Source organism: Dermacentor albipictus, chromosome 4 (assembly GCF_038994185.2).
Source record: "Dermacentor albipictus isolate Rhodes 1998 colony chromosome 4, USDA_Dalb.pri_finalv2, whole genome shotgun sequence".
In the NCBI taxonomy this organism is placed as follows: domain Eukaryota; kingdom Metazoa; phylum Arthropoda; class Arachnida; order Ixodida; family Ixodidae; genus Dermacentor; species Dermacentor albipictus.
In genome coordinates this window covers 96,606,408-96,632,828 of record NC_091824.1, presented here as the reverse complement: position 1 = coordinate 96,632,828, position 26,421 = coordinate 96,606,408, and the positions used below count along the sequence as shown (strand labels likewise).

The following is a 26,421-nucleotide window of genomic DNA, read 5'->3' as shown; positions in this document are numbered from 1 at the left end:
GTCATTTTGCCTCGATCGAAGAACTTTCCCCACCCCTCACCGCAAGGTAAACAGAGCACAAGCAACCAACCTTCGCCTGTTACAGACCAATACATACCCTTCCTTCACACGCTACCGCATCACATACCCCGACATCTACCAAAGCCACACGTGCAAGATCTGTAAAACTCAATCAGCAGTACTCCTCCACACGCTATGGGAGTGCAAACATCAATACCCAGACCTTAATCCCGTGACCCTCTCGTCGAGATGGCATGCCGCCCTGCGCAGCTCCCATCTCGAAGACCAACTCTGGGTGACCCAGCAGTCCTACGAAGCGGTGAAGAGGCAAGACCTCAACGTCCCATCAGGGGAGACCTAGGCACAGCCGATTAAACTGCTGGTTCTCATTAAAGTTCTCTCTTTCTCTCTTCAATATTCGTAAGCTACAAACCCGTAAATGTTGCTCATTTGCGCAGTGTCAACAAATACACATGCAACAACATCGAAATAATGTGAGGGACGAGATTAAAAATTGTGAAAGCGCAAATAACGAAAACGTAGAGATGGTCAAGGTAAAACAAAACTATTATGCGTAAGATAGTTAGCGAGGTTTTACTTAGCCGTGTTGTATGATAGCCGAAGCCGCAAGGAACCGAAGACACAAAAAGCTCTGGGAGATCGCGGACCATACACCGAAATTCTATAATGAATTGGAAACTTGTACACATCTTTACGCGACCTCATCTATTTTTACTGGTGCGAAAAGTAGCTTATGCAATGAGCGATTTGCGCGAGACAGTAGTGAAGATGGAAGGGTATAGGAAGCTGTCATATATGGAAAACGAGGAGTCGGGTATACTGCCGAATACGTAGTCACAGTCCATGACGTCAATACTGTCATAGAGGTCGTTCGAAAGCTGGTATTATAGTGAGGTGTAAAAACGTAGCGCAGCACTGTTTATCAAGGCAGTATAGCTTAAAAACAAAAGAAAAGCCGCGGAACATTAGGGGGCACATAGTCCATTATTTCTAAGAGAACATTCGAAGTCCGTAGTTTGGCCGCACACCATAACACCGCGTGAGAAAACCTAAAATCTGTAACTTCGCCCCATGCAGAACGTAATATTCGTGTGGTGAACTCTATTTCATCACGAGCAGACTAGACATTTTGCGCACGACAGAATGGGCAATACGCGAAGGTCTCCTCGCGGTTTTCTAAAACACTTGCGCGTATGAATTTTACACCTAAACATTGCCGCAACGTTATGTTCGCGAAATACTCAATCACGAAGCGGTATCAACCCAACTATATGTTTTGTGAAACAGTTCAGAGCTGTTTCATATATCTCGCTATCTCGCGCCCACAATCGCGTCCGCACGATACGCTTTCGCAGCAACAGAGAGGCAGCGATGACGCTCCTGCTTCCGCGAAATGAACTCCCTTGCAGGGGAAGGACCGATAACGCCGCAACGTCTACATATTGGCTGTGCGGAAAGGCCAGGGAAAAAGCGCGACGGCATATATAACGAGGGATGGGATGCGAACAACTAGGGGGAAATCAAGGAGCACGAAAAGTCGTCAGGGCAAGTGTAAAGGGAAGGCGCCGAGGAAGGAAGCGTGGCCTCCGGGACGGAAGCAGCTGACGCTTTGCAAGGGCTTCGCCGCTGTGTACCCAGCGTTTATAGATCTGTAAAGGTTGGCTGTAGCGATGCCTCGGTAACATTTTCGATGGGGAAAAAAATGGCACCGAATCGAATGGCCCTCCAACACGAACAGTGCCCAGCCCACAACAACTCCGCATAACAGCTGCTGCAGGCGTGCCGTTGGCGGAGACAAACGATTAAACCCCTCGCGGCGAGGACGCGTGTACAGCGAGGCAGATGCTAAACTCCCAAGTTGCGCAGCGAAGCGGAAGCGAATCTTATTGGTAAGCGAAAATGACGGAAGCGTGCGTAGATGCAATCCCTCGTGTAAGTACATACGTAAGAGGTAAGCTCGCATCTCGTTTAACTCCCGTCAGCGCGCGCATGAACGTTTCTCGTGCAGCGCGCACCACGTGCAGTTGCCGGCAACTCGATCGTGGGAGAGATTTAATTGTCAGAGGAGATCGACTAAACTCGCGGCTTATGACGCACGGCCGGAGCCCCGCGACTGACGCGACGTGCATGCGCGTTTTGGAAGTTCTCGCGCCGACGAACGTCGTCTCGCGCGTAGACGCGTTGCTTCGCGCGTTGAGCGCGAAAATGTATAGTCATCGCCTACCATATACGCAATCCTACCCGGTTAAGTTTGCCTGGTTCACGAAAAAAAAAGAAAAAAAAATATGAAAGTGAACGGCCACGTACGACTGAAAAAACGCCGCAGTTGATTTCAAATGATAACAGTGACGAATTTTGTTGTTAAAATGGTGCATCGTTCCCACGTATTGTGGCATGCTGCTGTATTTGGACTGAACTATTTAAGCAAGAGCGTAAATTAAAAATAATTATTTCTTTTGCTGCGACTTTCCTGGAGAGAGAAGTCTAATTTGAAGGTGAGCACGACTGCCCAATTCGGTGGCCTCTGGTTTAAACAGTAGCACGTAAAATTATATGGAAGGTTACATCACAAGATCCCTTATCTGCCATTTTTTGCCCAAGTAGAACTGTCGATGTTTTTAACGGTGCAGTCGCACTTTCCTCCAAGAACTGGCGTACCATTACTATCATAGCTCCTACGGATGTGATTATCAATGAATGAATGAATGAATGAATGAATGAATGAATGAATGAATGAATGAATGAATGAATGAATCAATCAATCAATCAATTGGTTGGTTGGTTCACCAATCAAATTGTGAATGCATTGAAGGTTAATTACAGCATATAAGATATACATACGAGGGTCCCAAAGTACAAGACTGCAATGGGACCTGTGGTGGAGGTTAACTATAAGTATGACGAGGATTAGCAGAAGTATGAATAGAACCAACACATCAAGTAAGGAATACACTAAGTATAACAGAATAAACAAAAGCCTGAATGCAAAAAAAGAGCAATTTGTGAAAAAAATACATTATATCTAAATGCAAACCTAGTACAAGAGCCAAAAAAGCGTGAACATCAAGAACGTAACAATTGAAGTTTTCATCAATTTGATAAACAATATATTTGACTGTAAGTAAAGAAACTCTAGACTTAGCATACATGCGTAAATGATTCCATAATATGATCGCACAGAAGAATGAGGATGATTTACCGTAATTAGCAGAGTCCTTATAGGTGGCAAAAAGTAATTGTCAGCAGCAAGCCTGGTGTAGTTTCTGTTTATAGAAGGCTCAGAATCCATGAAGTTACTAGAAAGTTGATTTGTTATTTATTTAAGCAATACCGCAACCAGACTAAACCGAAACAAATTATTTCCAGTCGTGACGTAGTTGCAGCGAAGAACGGCCGTGGTGCTAGACATCAAGAAGAGTGAAAACTAATCCGAATAGCTCGATTTTGTAAATGCTGAAGCAATTACAGATGACACTATGTATTCCCCCATGATACGATATCATGACTTTGTATGAAAGCGAAGTAAAAAAGAAGAGCCTGCTCAGAAAAACATGAGCAGTGGACGAATGCCGAATGCTGCCATCTTTCTAATGTGAGCGATATGGTTAATTAACTTTAGCATAGCATCGGGACGAACGCAAAGGAATGATACGCTATTATTGACAGTAAAGAAACGCGTGTCAATTGTGATGCCCGGTAATGAAGTTAACTTACGCTGAAGTGATTTAAGAAAAAAAAATTAGATTTATTTCGACTAAAAAGTAAATAATTTTCGTCGCACTACTTGGACATGCTACAGAGAACAGAATTGAATTCAGTAATGACAGCGTTAATAGATGTGTCAGCAGAGTAAATGGTCATATCGTCGAGATAAAGAACACGGTGAGCCGTGTTTATGTATGCTGTCAGGAAGACCAGTGATGTAAAGTAAAAAAAAAAGGTAAGGTAACGAGCAAGGAGCCTGTAGGCAGTCCTTGATTAATTGTTTGCCTGATATGTATACTGTGTGCTTTCTGCTCGGCAAGTAACTTTTTAAAAACTTGAATGCCCAACTTGAAATACCATATGCTTCGAGTTTGTTAGACAAGACGAGATGATCAATGGTGTCAAATGTTTTTGTGAAGTCTAAAATGAAGTGACCCAACCACTCATCCTGATTCAACAGAGCTTTCCTATAGTCAGTTAAGAAAAGCAGGGCAAGGTTAGTAGAGCTTCCCGTGAGAAAACCACATTGGCATGACTTCAGTTAATTAAATTTTTGTAGGTATTTGTTTAAGCGAAGTACAACTAATTTTCCGATAACGTTACTAAAGGAAGAAAGAATACAGATGGTACGGTAATTAGGAACAGACCACCTATGCCCCTTTTTAAACACCGCAATATCTTAAGCTACGTTTGGAGAATTACGAAAAATGCCATCTTTGAACACGAGATATATAGGCATAGAAAGTGATTCACAGATTACATCGACCCTGAGTTTTGAGTGCCGTGCAGAAATGTTACCTATACCGGGGCTCGTCTCTGTGAGGTCTTGAATTACTGTAGAAACAGCTAGTTAATATTTACGCTCTGGCGCTGGGAGAAATTTTTTTCGAGGGGACGGGAGAGTGAGGGAGGGTCACTGGGCATGCGGTATATAAACATACATTTTGGGCGTGGGCACGTGCCCTGCAGTGTGCGCTGAGTTCTTATACCGTAAATGGAAGCGACCCGTTGGCCTTCTGCGCCTTTTAGAGCTGCTCGGCACCATCATCACACTACCTTCAATTTCCGTGTCCTACCCGCACCTCCTTTTAGACCCACAGCCCAAAAGTTCTTATTCTGTCTCTTTCACTTCTCGGACCCCGCCCGTTAACCGATCCGTCCTATACAGCCCGTGCTTCATGTCGAAACGGTTGTCTCTCATTGTCGGTGTCACGGTGGCATCTGGCTCCTTTAATTGAATAGGCGACACACACGGCGGCAGAGGAAAGACGGAAAGCTTGAGTGCTCATGCAACGCGAAACGTACAGGAAAACAACTAGAGAAAAAAAAGGAGGGCCTTTGTGCTAGCCAGCCTGGAAATGATTTCCCAAGAGGGCAGAGTTCTGCAGCCGGCGTCACATTTCAAGTTGTCGCCGAAGAAGCAGCGCCCACAGCGTCCCCGGCCTCCGGGCTGGTCTGCCGCCTACTTACATGAATACCTGCCTCCAGCTGCATTAGCCGTGTCTGCCGCCTGAAGCCACGTTAGCGATCGGCGCTGTGTGCGCAGAGACTCGCGCGCAGATGAAAAGAGTCGCGACGTGTATGCGGCGCGGCCAGTTTTCTTTCAAGTCGGCGGCACAGCGTTTTGCAAGTCCATGGCAACGCCGGAAAAACCGTTGGCCCTTTTCAATGGGACTCGCGAAGCAGCAAGAGAGCGAGCACGGACGTCGTCTCCCTCGCCCGGTGCGAATATCTGTGCACGCACCAACGCTGAATCTGAAATTAGAAAGACCCCGAGCGCGAGTGCCTCCGGGCGCTCACCGTTTCAGTGGGTGTTCAACTTCGGGCTCACTTCCTTTTTTTTTTCGCCACCTAGTAAAGGCAAAGCGACAGCGGTGAGTGCAACGGTGCGAAGTCAGGCTGCAACTAAACCACGGCAATTCTAAACTAAGCTAAGCGATTCATGTTGCTTTGGCTTTAGCGTGAATAAAAAAACTGCGCTCGTTCTTGCATCCAAGTAACGTTGGCATGGCAGACTTCTGTATTTTCCCAGGCTCTTTGCACGCGTAGAAGACGCATTTGTTTTTCTAAATATTAATACCTACGCTGTGAACCAGGGGCTATACGCTTTCTGCCTCTGCGATCTCGGTCAACCTGGGTCGTCGAGTAAACTGGCTTCGGCCTTTCGTCTTTTGCGCAGAATTTCATGTGAAGTTGAATTTTCTTAGAGAAGCTTGCTTGCGTGATAACCTTACAAGTCATGTTGCTGTCTAGGTCTCATTTAAGCAAAAAAAAAAGAAGTTAATGCGGCACGAGATAGTGGGCGCCTGTGTATGTGGGACTGTTTCGTAAAGAAAGGATTTGAGTTTGTAACGACCCGGCACGTTGCCGGTTTCGTAGACTCCCAGACGTCTTTACTTTTTCTACTTCTTTCTTCTTCTCTTGTTAGCCCTGTTTCACAAGCTGCTATACGCTCGAAAATAAGTACCATCAATGTTTCTCTAGGGCAGACGTGCATTCAAGAAGGCTTTGCGAAATACGCACTTATTTAGCGCTACCATTCGTACCCATTCCAAAGAGGCGAGTGAACGAAGAAATTAGCAGCAATCCAACAGTCTATCGTAAGCCTATCATAAGAGCCCGACAATGGCTGTGACCCATTAGATAAATTAGGACCTCTGGGATAGCACCGAAAACAAATGTCAAAACTAAGACATTAGCACAGGTTTCTTTTTTTTTTTTTCAACAATGCGAAACAGCACAGCATGGTGGCGGTCTGAAATGCGCTGCAAGGGTTTTCTGCTGCGCATCTGAACGTTTCAACATACCAAGCGTATTTCACTTTACCTCTGCTCTATTTATTCGGTTGCAAATTGTACTGCAGCGCGCACGTACTTTGCAGCTAATACTATAGCACTCCGTGCTTTCATTTTTTGGCCATGCGAAGGGCAGGGCAAGTGAACTGTCCTCGCAGTCCGAGAGTTCGGCCACCTGAAGTGCGAACGGGCCCGCGAAAATCACAGAATACCTGCAGCAGAGTATAAGCCAGAGAACAGAAAACGTAAAAACGTTCTCCCTTATTTCTGGTTTGGCCTGATCACCGCGAATCTGATGAAAGAATACATATACACACCCCCCATATATACATACTCACTAAATTATCTTCAGGACGAAGCGCAGTGTTGCGCGACGGGCGAATTCCTCGTTCTCTCTCATCTTCCGCTTTAAGCACATATAATTATAGTTACACGAATAGTGGCGAAACCCGTTCGACTAGAGCACGCACTTAACCACCACGCACCGCGTCTGGCGGTCAGGCAGACGCACGGGCATCGGAAGGAAAACGCATGAGAGAGGTTTTAGGCGAATCCCGGTATTCAAACACGAAGGACCGAATCGCTGATTCATTCCGGGAGTCAAACATACAACGTGTCTCAGCATCACAGCATCCAGCCGGGAACGGTGCGTCGAACTGCTCCGCGAAGCAGTGTGATATTGGATGCAGTGGTAAACAACGGCCCGCTCGGTTCAGAACATCGCGCGAATGCAGCTATATATGCCCCACGCATCGGCTATGAACTGGCACTATACTGCCATATATAGATGGCCGATGCATCCCGCTGCACACCGACGCCGAGACGTTATACACTGCGCGCCAGCGCGCCTCGTCGCCATAACCTGCCCATGCCACTGCGGCGAAACGGGCGATATTTCTCGTGTTAATTCTTCGAATCTCATCACTTTTCTTTATTTATTTTTGCAGCGAAGCCTGTTAATACGGCTAGAAGACCTCGAACACGTCATATGCCAGTTTTGACCGGTTTTATGAAAAAGAAAAGCTAAATCACCCGTGAGGTTAATACTTTGTAAATATGTGGGTAGTGTTAAGGTCAATTATCTAGCGAAGTGTGAAGTGCTTGTGTCAACTAGGGGCTAAATTAAAATTGTTAAGCCCTCTTTTTCGGCCCATTTAGAGGCGTTTAATATATGAAACCCTTAAAAACATTTGCCCTCTTGCGTGGGAAAGCCATAAAAGGCAGATATATTCATATTTACGGTAAATGGGACGTCATCCTGTATGGGTGACGTGTATCTAAAGTTTAGAGCATCTAGGGTAATTATGCGACTCGCATATAATTACTAAATACTTGCCCTCTGCCAATTTTTGTTCTTTATGCATGGCCTGCCTTAGCTGGTCCTTGATCGCCTTGGTGAACCATACAAGACACGGTGTTTATATTTCATTGAAGTAAGATACGCATCATGCGTGACAAACGATAAATGTTTCATATCTCTGTAGCCTAATTACAGTCTCTGTAGAAGGTTACTTAAAGAAGCGTTCGAGAGTGACATACTGCCGTTATTCGCTATAGCGAATAGTGAAGGTTCGCCTTGGTTTCTTTAGTTTACCAGTTAGGTTCCATTTATTTAGTTGTGCATTATGAGTATTTGCTGAGTTACACCAAAGACGCAACAAGAGAGAGGGATGAGTGTGCGTAAGTTGGGGGAGGAAAGGGACCGGTCAGCTGCGCATCGAATCTAAATGGAGCCGCCACTGCGCCCTATCTTGCAGTTAATTTGCAGCGGGATACAATGGCTAGGGATCAGCGATCTCTTATGGCTTCGTGTGCGCTCTGTTCTCGCGCGCCTAGTGTAAAAAGTCGCGTAATTTCCAGCTTCGGGGACGCGTTAAAGCTAGAGGCAGACTGAAGCGTTTATTTCGCCGCTGCTGCCGCTCTTCATCGCGCCATTGTTCTGGCAGCGAGTTTTCTGTTGTAATCGAGTAAGATGCGTTTAGTTTGCCTGTGCGTGCGATAAGACCATACTTTAATATTTATTTAGTAGGCGAATGCTTACTGAAATTTGTATGGCCGATAAAACTGCTAACCTTACTTCTTATAGCTGTTTAGTTATTTACTATCGCAATCAATGCTTCACCTTTCAGGCGAAAATATAGTTATTGCCCACCGTGTTTTTCGTGATTTTTGCATCCTCTACTGCTGCAGTCGTCTGCTTTGTTCCGTCACCGTAGCACAAATCGTAGTGCGACGCTCAAGTAATACGGTGGTTGTGGGTTTGGATACCCCCGGCAGCATGTTATCTTTTCGTCCGCATTCATTTCTCCTTCTTCTTTCCATTCTAGATTTCAATTTCAACTGTGGCGGCTGACTTCATCTGTGCTTTCCTTGGCTTCATTGTCCGTTGGTTTTATGGTCATGATTAGAGAGATTCGAGACCCTCGGCTTTCCCTCCTTCTCGCGGATATATGTGTCAACCATACGAGAGATACTTTTACTGGCATTTCAGCAGGTGGTCCTGCGTTCATCAGAGTAATCGTTCTTCTCACGAAGGCAGGACCACCGTATGTATATGTAGGTCAAAGAATAGAAGCACATAGAAAACAATTTGGAGGGCACTTAAGCTTTGCCTGTAAGAGTGGAACCCGATAGCAATCAAAGATCCCTGACGGCTTCTCGTGCTTCCCGGCGTATGTAAACGTAGTTTTTACCAGGGAACTGGCGGCAAATACGATACGCGAAGGTGGTCCTTCTGGTAGAAATACAGCCTCTTGCGTGGGCCGTGATGCGGCGAAGGTGAGCACCACCTGGAGGTGCTGCAAGGAACCGGGCGCACTGCTCCGCGGCCTCACAAGATATTAGCGCGCCGGCACGCGCAAATGGCGGACGCCGTGGTCGGTCCATGAATAGTAGAAACGCTGAAAAATTGGTTTGTTTTGAGTTCTCGTGTAACAGAATTATGTTTTCACGTATATTAAAATTACAATAAGGCGCTATTATGTCTGTATATTGTGTGTAGGTCGTACATTACAATTTTAGCTTGATGGAGAGGCGGTTGCAGTGACACAAGAGAAAAGAGCCCGATGTAAAAGGAATGAACTGCATGAGGCATCGACGTTGGGCTAGGTGGCGTTGTATATTTGGACAGGGTAAAACCCTTGTGGCACTGCAACAGCCTCTCCGTGTATTCAAGCCTCATCGTCTCATCCAACTGCCATGCTCCTTTGCTTGGTCAGCGCTTGTGTTGTTCTTTTATGTGTCCTCGTCTTATGCACTGTTTACCCCGTCCAAATATACAACACCAACTAGCTCAATGTCGATCCCTCATGCGAAAATTGTATTTGTAATTCAACTTGAATATCAGAGTGGGTTATTTGTAGAGCACTGGAGACATCATGTACCAGAGACTTATGCTGTGAATAATTTATCATGGCAGCTATTATCACCTGCTGGGTGACTGTAGCATGAAGTAAAAACAGAAAAACTTCCATTTTGTTCTACCATTAAAGCGTAAAGTAGCTTTTGTGCCGTCGCCTCTGTGGCAAGAGCAATGCCAGGAAAAATTAAAACAGACCAACACTTATCTTTCATCCATGCATACCGATCTGCACCGTGGAAGTACATTCTTAGTAAGCAATACTTTTTCAATTGGCCACTCACAAGTTCTCATTTGAGCATGGCTGCTTTGCAGGCTTATTCTTTAGTTGATTTACTACACACCTTGCTGTTACTGTAATGTCAAAGCCGTTTGCCATGGGAATGTGACTAAATGTTCTGTGTGCAAAAAACAAAGAACTACCACTAACGTTTCTCGCAATAATAAACAGTTTATTAAAAGAAAAAAGTACGTCCACTAGAAAGCAATGTTATGAGGCTAGTGAAACACACGTTCATCATGTGGACTCTCCCACACGAGGTCTTAGCGATTTTCTGGTGCATTACTTTTCTCCTCTTGCCCCTTTTTTCGGAGTTATTACCCTTAACAGAGAAAAGAAGCTTTGGTGTAACATAGAAGCTGATTGCCTTCCCTACATGAAATCAGAGCTCAGTTGAAGGCTTACTGCAACTAATACATTGCACATGCACCTTGCGCTCACAAGGGCGTACCGTAGCAGGTACTCCCGATTAATTGTGACTACCTGGGGTCAGTGGAGTCACTCGGCTTCCCGGCACCCAGTATGGCTGCTCAGCATATTACTCCCTTTCCCAACTCACTTTTCTTTCTACTCCTTTCTATATATTTAGATACCTTTTGTAGCGTCAATGTGAAATAATCTAAAAAGGCAACACTCGTATGTCTGCCTGTAATTCAGCATTTATTTCTGTTAAAAATTAAAAAATAAAGACAACATGGTGGCAGTTTGACATGTCACATATGTTAAACGTTACAGAAATTCCGCAGTTAGAAATGCAAACTCTAAGCCAACAGCTCATTCTCTTCATTGGCCCCTTCAGCTTCTCAGGGCACAGACGTTTACCGCATTCGGCTACAAGCCGCCGAGAAAACAAAGGCGGCTCGAGTGGCGACCACAGCACAGCTGCCGCTTAATAGGCTGCACCCAGTGCAGTCTGTCCCCTTTAATGATGCCACTGCCTGGGGTTCTTTAACGTTCCTCAAAAGGTGCTGCCACGGCTAGGATCAATTTGGCGACTTCAAGTTCAGTAGTGCAATGTCAAGGTCAGTGCGCTATCGTGGATAGTAGTTGCCTTGTACAAATGGCCGATATAGCAACGTGTGAAAGCAACAAAGCATCAGTGCAACTACTGCCTGCTACTAAAAGATATCCTTTTTATTATTGTGCTAAGCCAATGGACAGCATTACAGCTTAAAGCGTCATATGGCTGATCCCTCGCAACATAAAAGTAAACAACGACGCCAATGCTTTATCATTTTCACACTGCCGCCAGCCAGTTTACAGGCTGTATGCTACCAAGTGTCTGTTTGCTGTAGCTAGAAGCACAATGGGGTCATTGACGGATCCAGAGGGGGTCATGGGGGCCCCCAATAAACTCTACTGAAGGAAGCAGCATTTGGGTTTGCAGATGAGTGGCAACCGCGATGCTAGGTACTTTGTACAGACACGTGCAATATGAAAGTTAGATTGCAAGCAAATACGGTACCAGTAAATATTTCGTCCGAACGTGTTTTCAGCACAACGGAGACGAAACTGGATGAGACATTCGATTCATCTCTCTCTCTCTTGCCTTTGATGTTCCTAGCAGCGGTAAGCACTCGTACTAGAATGCACTTGCAATATTCTTTTTGAATTTTTGTGAACCACATGTTTATTATTACTGTTTGATAATTATCACCCGACATGACATGATGGTATGAAAACGCAATGCAGGGCTTGCACCCCGATCATACGCAGACAGCAGTTTATGCTCTTCCACACAATTTTAGTGCAAGCTGCCAGATCGCTTAAAGAAAGGCACTGTTATAATTCCATCAGTGTTTACACATTCATGAATAACTGGGATGCAATAATTGTGACATGACAACATATGATCCTGAGGGTCCACTGCACCGCGATGGTCTGGTTCAACAACGTGGACTGTTTCGCAAGCTGTTATAGCTTTTTATTCCCATGAACTGGAACTGAACCATTACATAAATAAATCACCTTGAACACACGCCAAAGTAGCATTTCTATTTATTCCGCATGCTATTCCTGCCAAGAAATGGTCTCAAGGTTCAAGCAGTGTTTAGACCTAAAGATAAGCAACCATAATGAATCAAGAAGCTTCTTATAGAGTAAAACACTTATTTAATTCCAGGTACATATTATCACCGCTACTAAAGTCAAGCGTAACTAATTATAGTGTTCCCAGCACAACATGACAATGTTTGTGAAATACCGCAGATAGGTTCTGGTGAGGTTTGTAGCCAAAATGAGCTATGCATATTATAGAGTATAATCAATCTGGGGCCACTCGACACAGCATTTCCATTGCAATGAAATATTGGAAAATAATAAAGGTGCAACAATTATAGCCTTTAGGCATGGCTATGATGGTAAAGATACTGAGAGTTAAAATTAAACATCAAACAGACAAAAAATGTTTATAGATAAAAGGTAGAAAGCTAAGAACAAACGCTGTACAAATAATCATATATAATTATTTTTTTAGTGTTGAGCAAAAAGCACGAGAAAATGACGTGAAAGCCCATAACAAACAAATTTAGGTGGCCAAGTTTAGTAGACAGAGCTCACAGTTGCCCACATAAATGGAAGCTTAGCGCAATAGGTGTGAATTCCTCAACAAATGATGGAACGACTAAGCGTATTATCAAAGGAATGTAACAAAATTAACACATGTGTAGCATAAGTAACTATCGAAAACATTGTTTTAAAAAAACAATGATCCTTCCGGTTGTTCAAAATTTACGTGTAAACACAAAAACACCACGAAAAATCTTGACATAACAAGGCTTCTTTCCCTAACAAAATGAAGGAAAATGTGGTACTCTCAACAAAACTGCTACTATCTCAAGAAGGAAAAGCTGGAAAGGGTAGCCAGGTCAGGGAAGAAAGGCTGCCAAGCTTCACCAGTGCCGTCTACTTAATGAGTGCATGCCCCACTGCCTTGGCGTTGATCGTTTTCAAGTCGACGTAGGTTGGCCCCGTGCCCACAGAAACAATGGTCTCGCTTGTGATGTAGGTCATTGAGATCGCAGCACCAACCTTGGGAGTGAAAGGTAAGCAAGAAAAGGGTCACTGGGACAAATAAATTTAAATACAATATACTCATTTCAAAATCAAGAATAACTCTGATAAGCTGCACTGTGGACTAAGTATACATCAGTTAGGCTAAAATTCTGGATGACTAGATTTCCAACGTTACTTCATGATCACCTTAACAGTCTAAAGCACTGAAGATGTTTCCAAATAGGATTTATTAATTTGGTAGGCTGCAGGTTAGATTAATAAAATAAAATCAGAAATCAGCAGCAGCAATTCTTAGTATGATTTGTGATGCATCTAGTTCGAAGATCTGTTAACACCAAATGCAATAAAAATTTTTATTATTCTTCGAGAGGCAACTATTATACTGAGAGTTGCTCCACCCCCCCCCCCCCCAAAATAACCCATCCCTGTTTTTGGCACACTTATCCAATTTTCAAAAACGCCGCTGGGTAACCACAGCTGTACAATGAAAGTCAGCCCACCTCATACTTTACAAAATGTAGAGCAGGCTGTTAAACACACAAAGAACTATATCTCATTCAAAAAACCTAGCTTTGTCTTGCACATGTAGCCTGCCCTTGCATCCAACTCAACCCAATTTGGTTCTATGATTCACCCAGAGCGGTTACCAAAAGAAATGACTTGGCTTTTACAGATGCCATAGCGAAGTCTATGGCTTGATTAACTAATTCATTAATTAAGGGAAAATCAGACATCCACCCGTTCATAGCAATTGCTACAAAGATATATCGCTTGATTTTGACCACCTCAGGCTCTATAATGTGCACCCAATCAAAGTACACGGACATTCCAGTTTCACACCTACATCAGGTAGGTGTGGTTGCCAGAAATCAAACCTGTCACCTCTCCCCCGTGGCTCGCGCGTGAAAAAAAACGGCGCATTCCCACCCCACCTTCCTCCCTCGTGCGCTCGATATTGAGCTGCGATCGTCGGTTGACCCTAGCAAGTCAGTTGTCAGCCCTTTTCGAGGGCTGAAATCCCGTTTAACACACACGATTTTGAAAAACATTGCTGCTAATATTGTTTACTGTAGCATGATAGTGCGCTTTAACACAGTCCATTAAAAGTTAACTTTGTTGCATTAATAAGATAGGTAGAAGAAACTAAGGCTGACATACGGTCCGTTATATCCGACAGGCTGTTGTACGCAAGTCCGTTATAACCAGCGTAAATTTTACTGTAGTAGGCAACGAAGGCAGTGTAAAAAATATTTCGAATGATTATTTACAAACTAGTGATATGAGGCATTTGACAGAAATTTGACAAAAAAGTTTAGTCAAGCAAACACCGAACACACGATAAGCACACGTACCATAGTTGATGGCCTCCATGGCAATGCCTGCAGCATCCCTTCCGTAACCCTTCTCCTACAGTTACACCATATGCTTGCCGCAGTGCTTCTGAGGTGAGTGCAGGGCATTCAGGTGGCTCATGTGAGTGCGCAGCTGCTCCTCAGCACCAGCTCGGAATGTGTCACAGGCAGCAATCAGTACCCAGCAGTTGTTTTCAATCAGCCAGAAGCAGATCTGCAAGTTTTTCCAATTACTCGTAAGGCACTGTATGGTAAGGCACCGTTCCTACGACTGTTTGCGTCCATTTGCAGCTATGCAGAACCTTCTCAAAACTAGAGTCAGAGAAAGTTCCTAGCTAAGCTGAACGCTCAGTTCCCCCAAAAGCAATCCAGGAGCTACGCAGCCGACATTTTATCAGATCTTGGTCGCATTCCTAGCTCAAAGGTGAGCACTAATTTTGACAATTCTTCCGAGCACTCCAAGCTGAAGCGCAGTGCTTTGAGTGGACTAGGTAAATGTGTTCTGGGGACTTCTTTATGGCCACCTAAATGTAAAGCACAACACCAGAGCAGTCTTGAGTGCTCGAACAACCAGTTGAATCTACCATTTGTGTGGACAAGTTGGTTCAAATTTGTCAATAAGAAAAAGGAACGTCCTTCAAGTATAGCAGCCCAGTGCCCCAAACACTAGGCCATGATTTGTTTCTCGAGATACGCTCTAAAGAAAGAATGTGCGTAACACACGTGGAATAATGCACAATTTTTCACGTTCTTTGAACCTTTATAGCTGTGTCATTCAAAAGAAAAAAGAACAATAATTTTCCTCTGAGCAGTGACGTGCATTACATTAAATAACATAAAAATTTCCGCAGTATTGCATCCCGAAAGATATTGTTATTTTTATAAGGTGGCGATGAAAAAAGAAAGTACATTACCAGCGAAGCTGCTTAGCATGCATACATTGGCTACAAACATTAGGAAATCATAGTTTGTTTACTATGGCACCACACTAAGCCGGCACAAGCACCGCCATGGCCCAGCATCTCGCATGCATATGCCGCAACCGCTGCTGCAGCCGCGGCAGCACTCCCGACGCGTGTGACGTTGTAACCACAGAAGCCCAGGCAACATGCACATGCGCCATTGCCACACTCATTCCCCATCTCATTATCCGTCCAACGGTCTTTAAAACAAAAGCGCGTGAAGGCCAACTTGCTAAACAAAGTGCACTTTCTAATTATATATATATATATATATATATATTTAACTTCTCTTATAACGCCGAATTTTGTGGTTCTATTTTAACTGCGGATATTAAATTTATTTCTTGAAGTTAGTGCAGTGCTTGAAGCCAGCTTCACCTCCGCCGCGAGTTAGCCCGGTATTGCACTCTCTCCGAGATCGGTCCATGCATTTCTGTCCATGCGCCGTGATACGGATGTAAGCCGGCCAGGGTGCCCCCTGCCGGCCCCTCCGCAATGCGCCCACAACCTTCCTTCTTAAAAATAACATCCCTTGTGTCCTGAACAGTAAATGTAGGCATGTGTAGTAATTTTGGGAGTTGGCAAAGCGGTGCTGTCCTGCACGATGCACTAACACGACATTGCCATAATATTCAGCACCTTGCGTCTAATTTGATATGACCGAACCTATTTATGTCTCCCGCATACCGCTATACATCATGAAAAATAGCGAAACTATTGGCGGAATGAAGGACGAATGAAGGACCATCTGAGCAATCCGAAATAAAATACTCTGAAATTGCTCATAAATCTCTACGCGTGAAAACAAAAAGCTTCCAACCCTCACAAATTTCGCAGTAACTTTTAGGATAACAACCTTTAGGAGTTGCGCCAACTTCCATGAGGGTGAATAGCAAAACAATGTCATGTCAGTTATTGATTAATGCATAGCGATCCTTTTAAATTTAATTCATTCAGCGCCACAAACATTGGCTCCTAGCGCCAAATCGACACAGCTTTCTTGTTCGTAAGTGCTGTGTGCCATTGCTCGTCAGCTTTGCTAATACGTCCAATATAACGATAGGCTAAGATTCTCCATGACAAACAATTCCTGTGTACTTGAGCTTTTTGTGAACACCGCTCTAATACATAACTTTCTTATTTGAAATTCTTAGCGTAGCATACTACATGCAGGTTGCTGCAACGCGAAATACCACAGGACTTTTTCGCATGACTTTAGCATTTCATATTAGCACAATAACATACAATTATGCGAAAGTATTTCAATTAAGAGATGAAGTGAACTGACATTGGTCATTTAGAACTTAATTACAATGAGGGTTTCTTTAAATAGAAAACGTCTTTGCAATAAGCAACTACAGAGACAAATGAGATAAATTACATTAATGCCAGTGTAAAGCTTCGTGCTCGCATTTTCGTCGGTCAAGTGCGGGCTGGCGACGCTACTGTTGTCAGAGAAACCCTCGGGAACTAACAAGCTTGCATACTGCCATAGTACGAGCCAGGCTTTCAGCATTGTAGGGCATTATGTTGTGCATTTGGTGCGGTAAGTTTATCCTGGAAGTGAACATTAAATGCTGAGCAAAAAGTGTGACCGTACATTCGTTCCAGAAATTTTGCTGCATTTTTTTTTTACATTGAAGCTTCTTATTTTTGCCCATATTCACTGTCAGGTAGTAAATGTATCAAAAATGGACTATCCCCTCGTCGTGAAAATAATGTACATATTTGCAGAGCGTCTAACCTACGCATTTATGGAATATAAAGAGTAATAAAAAGGCGGTTTTATTGGTTGAGGACAAGGAAACGTAAAACGCTGAAAGCGCACATTCCAAAATGAGCAAGAGTTTCTCGCATCGATATTCTTGGGCACTTCGTTTCTACGTTGAGCCTAATACGTATCAGTGCTCGAATTTGTGCTACTTGCGTTAGTATTAAATATAAACTGCCAATAAAATGACTGTTTGAAGTAAAAAGATTCCATGTCGGTTTCGCTACAACCAAAAAAAAAAAACAAGGCGACTCAGCTTTCTATTGAGTGGTCGTTTCATTTGCGCGTAGAAGGTGAAATTCAATAAAGAAAGGCCATATCATGTTGTAAAATAAGCATATCAGGAGCGACATATATTTCTATTCTTCTTCCAAAAACATCAAAATTAAAGGCGTCCCATGAAATATTTCACGTGTTCACAAAAACATTTTACGTGTAATCAAAGAGGTGCAACTTAGACTCACCTCATCCAATGTCCCTGTCCTTCGTGCCCACCACACCATACGGATGACAGTGGAATTGCACCATATGCTTGCCGTTGCGTTTATCACACGCAGGGAAGAATTTTGAATGGAAAGCTTTTGTTTTCATTTTCCCTCGCAACAGCCTCTCAAAGTGTTGTCGAAGGTGGTCAGCTGCCAGCTGTTCCTGTTGGTCATCCAGAAGCAGATCTGCTTTGCGGCGTGAAAGTAAGGCAAAGAAAAAAACAAACAATGTGTGATTCTCAGTTTCTTGGCCATAAAAACTTGACAGCCAAGGTACACGACCCAGTCAATGAAAATAACTTGGCTCTGGGAAGCTCGCAGCGGCATTAATGGAAAGGACAAAAAGTGTTGTCAGGCACTAGACATTATTTTCTCTTCCGGCAATCGAAGTATCGCTGCGGTGCCCAAGACGTAAGGAGGCGCAATACAGTGGGGTTATCCAAACAACATGCTCCAAATGAAAGTGCAATGCGAGAAAACAAAAGCGAAAACGAGTCACTAGTTTATGAACTTAGTGCGCGATATCGTTTGCACGCTGTTGGTCAACGATTCGCCGACTGCAGAAAACAACAGATAGAACAGCCAAGTCGTCTCCTAGTGATCCAACGCTCTCGGGAGCAAAGGCATTCCCCGAATTAACAGCATTGCTTTAGCGGATTTCCTCGCAATCCCTAGCCTTGTGTCCACGATTGCACGTAGTGCCGTTATTAAAAGAAAAGGTCTCGTCTCGGCTGCTACTCACCACTCTGGATCGCTTCGGACGAGGCGCTGTGCAGGACGACCATGCCGGTTTGCAAGTTTTGGCAGGTAGTTTTCATTCGCAGCTACGACGCCAGACAGTAACAAGAGCTCTCCGGTGAGAAATTCTCACGCGTCTTCCGATGTTCTTGCCTTGCTTATAGGCTGACGTTCACGTTGCTGCGACTGCATAAACTGAAAGCGCGCTTTTGCGCATCGCCGGCACTTGCCAAACCACGCGGGACACCTCGCGCGCCGGCTTCAACTGCGCGGACTACGTCTCTATTTGCGCGCCTCGGGTCCCCGGCGCTAGCGCACCCTCGCGGCGAGCGACGCCAGCGCCTCCACCAGACACGGACCACGGAGAAGGACGAGGGCTGGGCCGGCCTTCCCACGCTAACACAAATCGATACTCATGGCAGTTTACTTTCTCTGTGTGTTTCTTTCGTCAGCTTCGTACACTACTTATCGCTTTTGTCCCAATCGGCCTGTTTGGCCTGCTTCAACATACGCTGCACATCGGTGTTTTTTGCGTTCTGTGACTGTTACGTAGTCTTGATACGCTTTACACGCTATCATACGCTATGGCACGTATCACGCAGGCATGATACGCTACAATATGACAAATTTTGGACTTTGCTAGAAACGACTGACCGAAGATATTTTACCACCAGTGCTTTAAATTTTGTTAGGAGCTTGCTTAATATATAAAAAATATCGGGATAAGGAAGGTGCGGGTAGCTTTCGCCATGGGAAGTTAGTGGTAGTGTTGAAAAAGGTGCTGCGAATGCTCACGAGAGCATGCTAATCATAAGTGGGCATGTCTTGATTGTCGTATTTATCGGTGCGCCTCACTTTGCAAACGAATGAATGCAGGCGGTTGATTGTTAAATGAAGTGAGCAAACCGAATCATTCTTCAGGAAGTGTAAATGCGCTGCACGGGAACGTAACTTGGTGAAACCGTATAAGAGCTGGCAGAAAGTTGAAATAGAAAATGTTTTATTCAATTACGCAATTTATTAAACTTGCAGTCCTGCAGTCTCATGCAGTCTTGCAGTCTCATGCAGTCTCATGCAATCTCATGCAGTCTTTCAAAGCGTCGTGTTATGTTTCTCAAATGGCAGCAATAATTAAAGATATCTGTAGTTACACTTGCATCGTTGCTTTGACAATTATAGCGAAGGTATATTACTAACAGGTCAGAGCATCGATTATATAGGAGACTAATCTTGCTCTTCTTCCTTAGTGTTTCTGGAGCATAGCTTTTTTGACCGGAATGTTTCTACGCATACTTGCAATGGACCATTTTAAATACAATGATACCTTTAGAGTCCCTTAAATTACCAGCGTAGAGTCGCCTTGCCCTGCCATCCTTACTCTGTCATCAGCCATTTCAATTTCAGGACGCATCATTTCGTATCGCCGAAAAAGAAATTACGGAAGGCTGGATATTCTTATGAGCTGCAGGTAGACTCCTCCAAGCGTTCATCGTCTATAGAAGAAAATATAACCAATATCAATCCATGCTGCTGTTGTTTTATTTTTGCGTTATTTTTTACATATTGCTAGTAGAATGTTGCACGAGAGGACACATGCATGTACTAGAAAGGTCCAATTTTGCTCACCAATCCGGCCAACCCATGAGTGCTAAGGCTTTTCGTATCGTAACCGTGAGCCTTCTCTCGACACTTCATATCCTTCTGTTTGCGCACAACAATGACTGCGAACAACTGCAGCGAAAGACTAATGACCTCTGCCCTCACGACGTTATAGATTATGAGCTCCGCTCGGTCGGCAGGAAAAGAGGAAGACTGCGCAGTTGCTGAACACGTCACGACGAAGGGCAATAAGTACACCCTCTACACTGGGGCACTCATGTCGCTGTTGTTTGCATTCCGATTTTGCCATTTATTTAGCGCATTCTTTTGCCTTTTATCCTTATTCCTTCTCTTATATCCGATGCTTTCACACTGGCTGTCTCGAGTGCGTGATGTGTCACGTGCCGGGCAACGGCCCTTACGTTCGGCTTACCTCTCCATCGGCTTGTTGCCTCGGGAGGTGCTGTTCCATTGTTTGACCACCTTCGTCAGCTTGTTCTTTTTTCTTCAACTGTCTCCGCGACAGTAATGGTGCTACTATTTGATCTGGCCGCCGATCGTACGCAGTAGCCTAGTGCACTACGTCCGTAATCAAGAAAGATCTTCACGTCAGCACATACTGGAACACGCGTACTTGCAGAAATCATTGCTATACACGTTGATATTGCACGTGTTGTTGGCTTTGTTTCAGTTATTGTTCTATACGTAGTCGTGAATTCTGGGGACGCGGCAATGCTGCCGATTCCCCATGTAGAAAATGGAGTCAATGCATTGCTGGACGTACGTAGGACTTTCCCCCTTTCTATTCATTGAGTTGACGATGATGAGTAAACTTTTATTCAAAGAGTGACTTGTCGCTCAAGGTAGGACAGCCCATTTAGACAAAAAAAAACATTACGAAAGTGAGTTTTGATTCATGCTAGTAATGTGTTTTCTATCTTCAGTCGTTCTGCTTACGTGGGCCATTTTCTTAGTTTATTAAAAGGTACACCCGTGCGCAAAAGTATACGAACCACGGGGTCTCGGAAAAACAACAAATTCTGTGCAGTTAGCTTGCACAAACTGAAATTGTTGACTAGACTGGAAAATTCTGGACTGGAAAGTTTGGACTGCAGTCCCCAGTTTCAAGTTGTATTCGCAGGCGGAGGAAAAAATCGGCTTTATCTCGCAATCCCTGTTCCGTATACTTTTGCTCATAGGTATACATCATATTATCAGCCAGCTGTGCGTTGCAGAAGCTGTGACTGCATGCCTACTTTAATTGAAATGAATTTAATTCTGGTATTTTGCGTACTAAAACCGCGATTTGATTTTGAGGCCCACCATAGTGGGGGACTCTGAATCAATTTTGACCACCAGGAGATCTTTAACGTACCCACAATGGACGGCAGACAGGAGTTTTTGCATTTCGCCCCCATCTAAATGTGGCCTCTGAGGCCGGGGTTTAATTGCCTGTATTTATTAAGCTTTCTTGTTTCTCCAGCAATGAGATAAGCAATCATGTGAGCTGGTAGATGTTCATCCCTTTAACAAAACAGGTTTCTAGTGTGTCAGTCAGTCCTTGGCTTGCCTTTTGGACACCGAAATGGAGTTTCTTGATAGAGGTTAGGCATGTGCTTCTCTGCAACCTTCAATTAGTGACGCGGTGACATACAGGTGTTATCTAGTTATTTGTTCATTTATTTCTTTATTTAGTATACCCTGAGGCCTAGAGGCATTGCAGAAGTGAGCGGGGAAAAAAGTTCAGTATATCATAAGCACAACTACACGGGGACAAATAAGTCAACAAAGTACAACTAGTATACATAATCAGCAAATGACAGAGCAAGATACATTATATATAGTTAGTTCTAAGTATAAAATTCGTATGATCATCGTGACCCCATGAAATGCACATATTACTGTTAATTTTCACTAGAAATTTACACTCCAAATCGCATAAATGTGCTTGGAGCGCTTAGTCTCTTTATGACGACAACAATCTAGGAAACGCCATTGCTCACTTCAGGTGGCGGAACGAAAACATGGAAGAACGCGAAGAATATAAATGGTAAATTTGATTTGGCCATCAAGCCAAGATGTCATGTGATGGGGCGGAAAAAGAACCTCGTTGCGCTGTAAAAGATGATTAAATAGTTTGTGAAAGAGAGGGAGAAATGCCAGAGTTTATTGCTCGACGCTAAAGATGGCAACCCCAGATTATACTTCATTGTGCGGATGCTTGCTGTCGTGCTGTACTTGAATATAATAAATTGGTTGAGATTATTTTGCATAATTGGTACTAAATACATTAGGTACACATTGGAATCTCAAACTTGGGGTGGGTATTCAAGTTTACATTAAAGTTCGATTAAAGTTAAAATATCATATCGTGCCGAAACCACGATTTGATATGCCGTAGTGGGGGATTTCAGATAAATTTTGACCGCCAGAGAATGTTTAATGTGCCACCAATGCACGGGAACAGGCATTCTTGTATTTCGTCCCCATAGATATTGCAGGCACCAGGCATTTAATCCCTCGACCTCGTGCTTAGCAGCGCAGCATCATAGCCGCTAAGCCACCGTGGCGAGTAGAGTTTATATCGGATTAGGATTTGGAAACGTCAGCTTGGGTGACTGTGAATCACGTGGGAAATTGAATTGAAAACAGCCTAATGATATATTAGCGTTGTTTATTACGTGTGCAATGTATGTATTCCAGGAAAGGTTAGAGTGGATGTAAACGACAATATATTTGTAGCATGAAACAGGTTTTAGAGATGCGTTATCACTGCACTGACAGTTTTCTTTCCTACAAAAAAATAACATCCTTGCTGATTGTCAGCATGGATTCCCCGGGCAGATGACCGAGACAACACTGTTATGACAATTCCTCCAGTTGTTTTGCTTTTCCTTAGCCCCCAAATATTTCGGAGCATTTTTACAATGCACATCCGGGCTTGAACGCGCAAAAAGGAATGTGAATAGTCACGACCAGGGCAGTTGGCTGGTACCATTAAGGTGCACAAACAACCTCAAGCAGTCGTTACGATTCACCTTACCTTCACGTTTATTTGGGTCCAAAAAATGTAATTGTAAGTATTTTAACCCGAATACAAGTTAGAGCGCATTTTTATAAACAAGAATAAGTAGATAATAGAGGGGTAAAAAGCCTTTTCTTTATATTGATTGCTGCATGTCATATTCATGGCGCTCAATGCTTTTTCTGATCATATTAGGCATGTTTACAGCAGTATTAGTTTTTGGCTGTATATACAATGTAGGATATGCTATTAGCACATCTTCGGTGTGTCGATGACATAGCGCTGTTCGTCTTTCTTTTACAATTGAGTTGGAATTACATATGTTAAAGGACGAGTGTTTCTCATGTTGTATATTGTAGATCGCTTTTTCTTCGTCATTTTGTGTTTATATCTGTTAAAACAGTACTGTCTTTATGTTGTATGCCCATCGCAGTGTGTACAGCTGCCGTGTGAGGGCCTTCAGGCACACTGAAGCAGTATGTCGCAGCTTTTCTGTGCACTCCCCCTACTGCATGCCTCATAATCATATTTATTCTTTTCGGCAAGTAAAACAGCAGAATTTAAGTAATTTTATTCAACAGAGTCCTATGGCACACGGAGAATACATTTCAAATTAAAAAAAAACACACACACACTTCAATACTCTTCCATCAATCTATGCGACATTTTTTCGCAGTCCATTGAACGTGGGAACGTTTAGAACGCTTGGTAACGGCTAAATAATGCTACTGCACAGGCCTGGTGAAACTCTTCATCCGCATAGCTACCATCCTATTTCCCTCATATTGATGACTACGATGATTTATGAATTTTAGTGGCGCACGCTTATGCGAAATTTTATGGAATATCCTCACGTAGAAACATTTCTAGAAAATATTCTGTTTTTCACAAAGCAGCAAAAGGTTACTGTAAGAATTTTACCTGCAAAACTCAGGTACTAGTTCTCGTGCTGAAAATTTAGCGCTAGAGAAGATGAAGACAAGCGAAAAAAGCACACATGGAACACACCACGTTCTTCCTTTGTCCCCATAATCACAGACTCACCAGAAACATCTCGCTTGCTTCTCAAGGACCACGTGACCTAAACAAGTCGCTCAATAATACCGACAAAATGTGCCCATCATCACCGGATCATGTGGTTCCCAGGACACGCGGGCCTGGACGGGAACGAAATGGACGATTCGCTAGCCCGAGGGAATATTAACCGGCCGGACTCAACTGGGATGGTCCTGGGAAGCCACCGTAATAAACCTAATTCAAAGACTGCCCGGCAGATTCCCCCTCACCAGCGTACAACCAGAAAAAAATGCCCTCCTCTCATTCAGAACTCAAGGGAGAGGAAGGCGCCAGCTAGTGCATAATTCACACCGGTGTATTCCATCACTTTGATTAGAAAGCGCCATGTTCCCCACTCGCTACAATCCCGACTGCCCTTGATGCGGCGGCACACCAACACTACAACATATTACATGCCACTTTGAATCGCAACCGTTCGACAAAACACACCACATAATGGAGCAATTGGAGGCACAGCTAACAGCTCAGACCTGGCGGGACAACAGCCCTTCATAAGACAGGCCAAGTGGACAGGCCAGACAGGCCAAGGGCCATAAGGACCCTTGCACTAAAGGGGTCCGACCATTCCACAAAAATTATTTTGAACAATAAAGTGTCTTTCCTCTCTCCGTTGCCTCCGACTTTTCTAGAGCAAGGTTTTTCAACATCAATCAATACCAATTTGCTCAGTTCACTGTCCGTATTATAATGATTTTCACTAATGACGTGCTTCAGGCTGTAGAATCTGGAATTAAGCAAGACTGCCTTTTCTTCTATTTCTCCAAGATGGTTGATAAAATTAGTGATGCCTTACTTCTTCTTCAGGTTAGGCATCTTATTCTCGACCCTAACATCTTCGACTGGTATACCGCTTTTCTAACCAACCATACTCATTTCGTCACTGTTAAACATTTTCACGCATTGATTGAGCCCATTTTCTGATGAGTTTCGCATGGCTTTGTACGAAGACCGTTATTATTTCTTATCTTCATTTTTTAATTACCAAATAACCTTTCCTAAAAAGTCTGCTTGCTCACCGACGACTGTGTGATATACCAGAACATAATGACGATGATGTTGCTTGTTCTCAGCGCGAATAGAATAACGTTGTTACTATGGGACATTCTTGGAAGTTGAAATCAAAAATTACTAAACATTAATCTATGCACCTTTCACGTTGCTTCATTAACTATTCTCCACTTGTTCCTCAATGACACCGCTCTAGAACCTGTTTCGTCTTGTTTCGTCTAGAACTTGTTTCGTCTCAGAGTTAACAATTGTAATAGATAATTTTGCAAACATTATACTGAAATTATCACGGCATAGGGCAAAAAAAGGGAACTAGATTATATTGAACGGGATATTTCATGACTCCATGTTGTTAAGAAATTATTTGATACTGCTTATATTCGGCCACAGTTAGAGTATGTATTACCAATACGGGAACCTGACGAAATAAGACTAATGAATTAACCGTAGGCAGTGCAGAACCGCACGAACTATTTTATTGTATCAGACTGCACTACGAATGTTACGCAATTAAAATCAATCTTGATGTTTCCAACTTTTTTACTCGTTGTAAGAAAGCTCACATTATTATTTTCCTCAAATATACTATCATAATAATGACCTTCGTCATCATTTCATTCACCCATCACCATCTTGTTTTACGTAACATTGAGCAAGAAGAAAAGGATGATGTCCCTCGCTGGAATATGGTAACATACGTGCTTTCAATTCGAGAACGTCTATACCACCGATCACCCTCTGCAGTCAGCCACTTCCATCGTGGATACATTCCTTTTCAAAGCTTTTTTATTGAATTTGCATGACAGCGCTCGAAATGCTTTGCATTTTGTGCGGGCATTCGCAAAGAGATCCTTAGCTAAGCAGTACTGCTATCACACGTCTAGTCTTACAAATCTTCTGCTGTTGTATATGATGCATATTGTGTATGTTCTTTATGTGTACGTTTTTAACGCGACAGCGTTAAGGAGCTCGTGTCGCAGAAAAGCCGGTGTCGTCGGCATCAGCGTCAGCGGCGTTGGCCGTGAGTGATAAATCCTAGAAGGCACTTGATAAATAAAAAAACATCTTGCAAGATGGGCTGGTGGGAATCGAACCAGGATCTCCGGAGTGTGAAATGGAGATGCTACCACTCAGCCACGAGAGAGTTCCTTCAAAATGGGACAAAATCACCTCTATTGAATGCGATGTTGCCTTAGAAACGTGCCGTAGAAAGTTATACTGCGGTGTATA

At 43.6% G+C, this 26,421-nt stretch overlaps 1 protein-coding gene and 1 long non-coding RNA gene across 2 annotated transcripts in view; one reads left to right on the top strand and one right to left on the bottom strand.

The window, feature by feature from the left end:
* Positions 1–26,421, top strand: part of LOC135911416 (uncharacterized) — a 989,518-nt gene that overhangs the window by 944,680 nt on the left and 18,417 nt on the right. The gene's annotated exons all lie outside the window — the stretch shown is intronic.
* On the bottom strand, positions 11,927–18,734 carry LOC135911406 (uncharacterized). Its single transcript, XR_010567326.1, has 4 exons — positions 18,487–18,734; positions 17,724–17,930; positions 14,527–14,740; positions 11,927–13,189 (listed from the first exon to the last, which is right to left on the bottom strand). It is a non-coding gene; the product is annotated as an uncharacterized lncRNA (long non-coding RNA).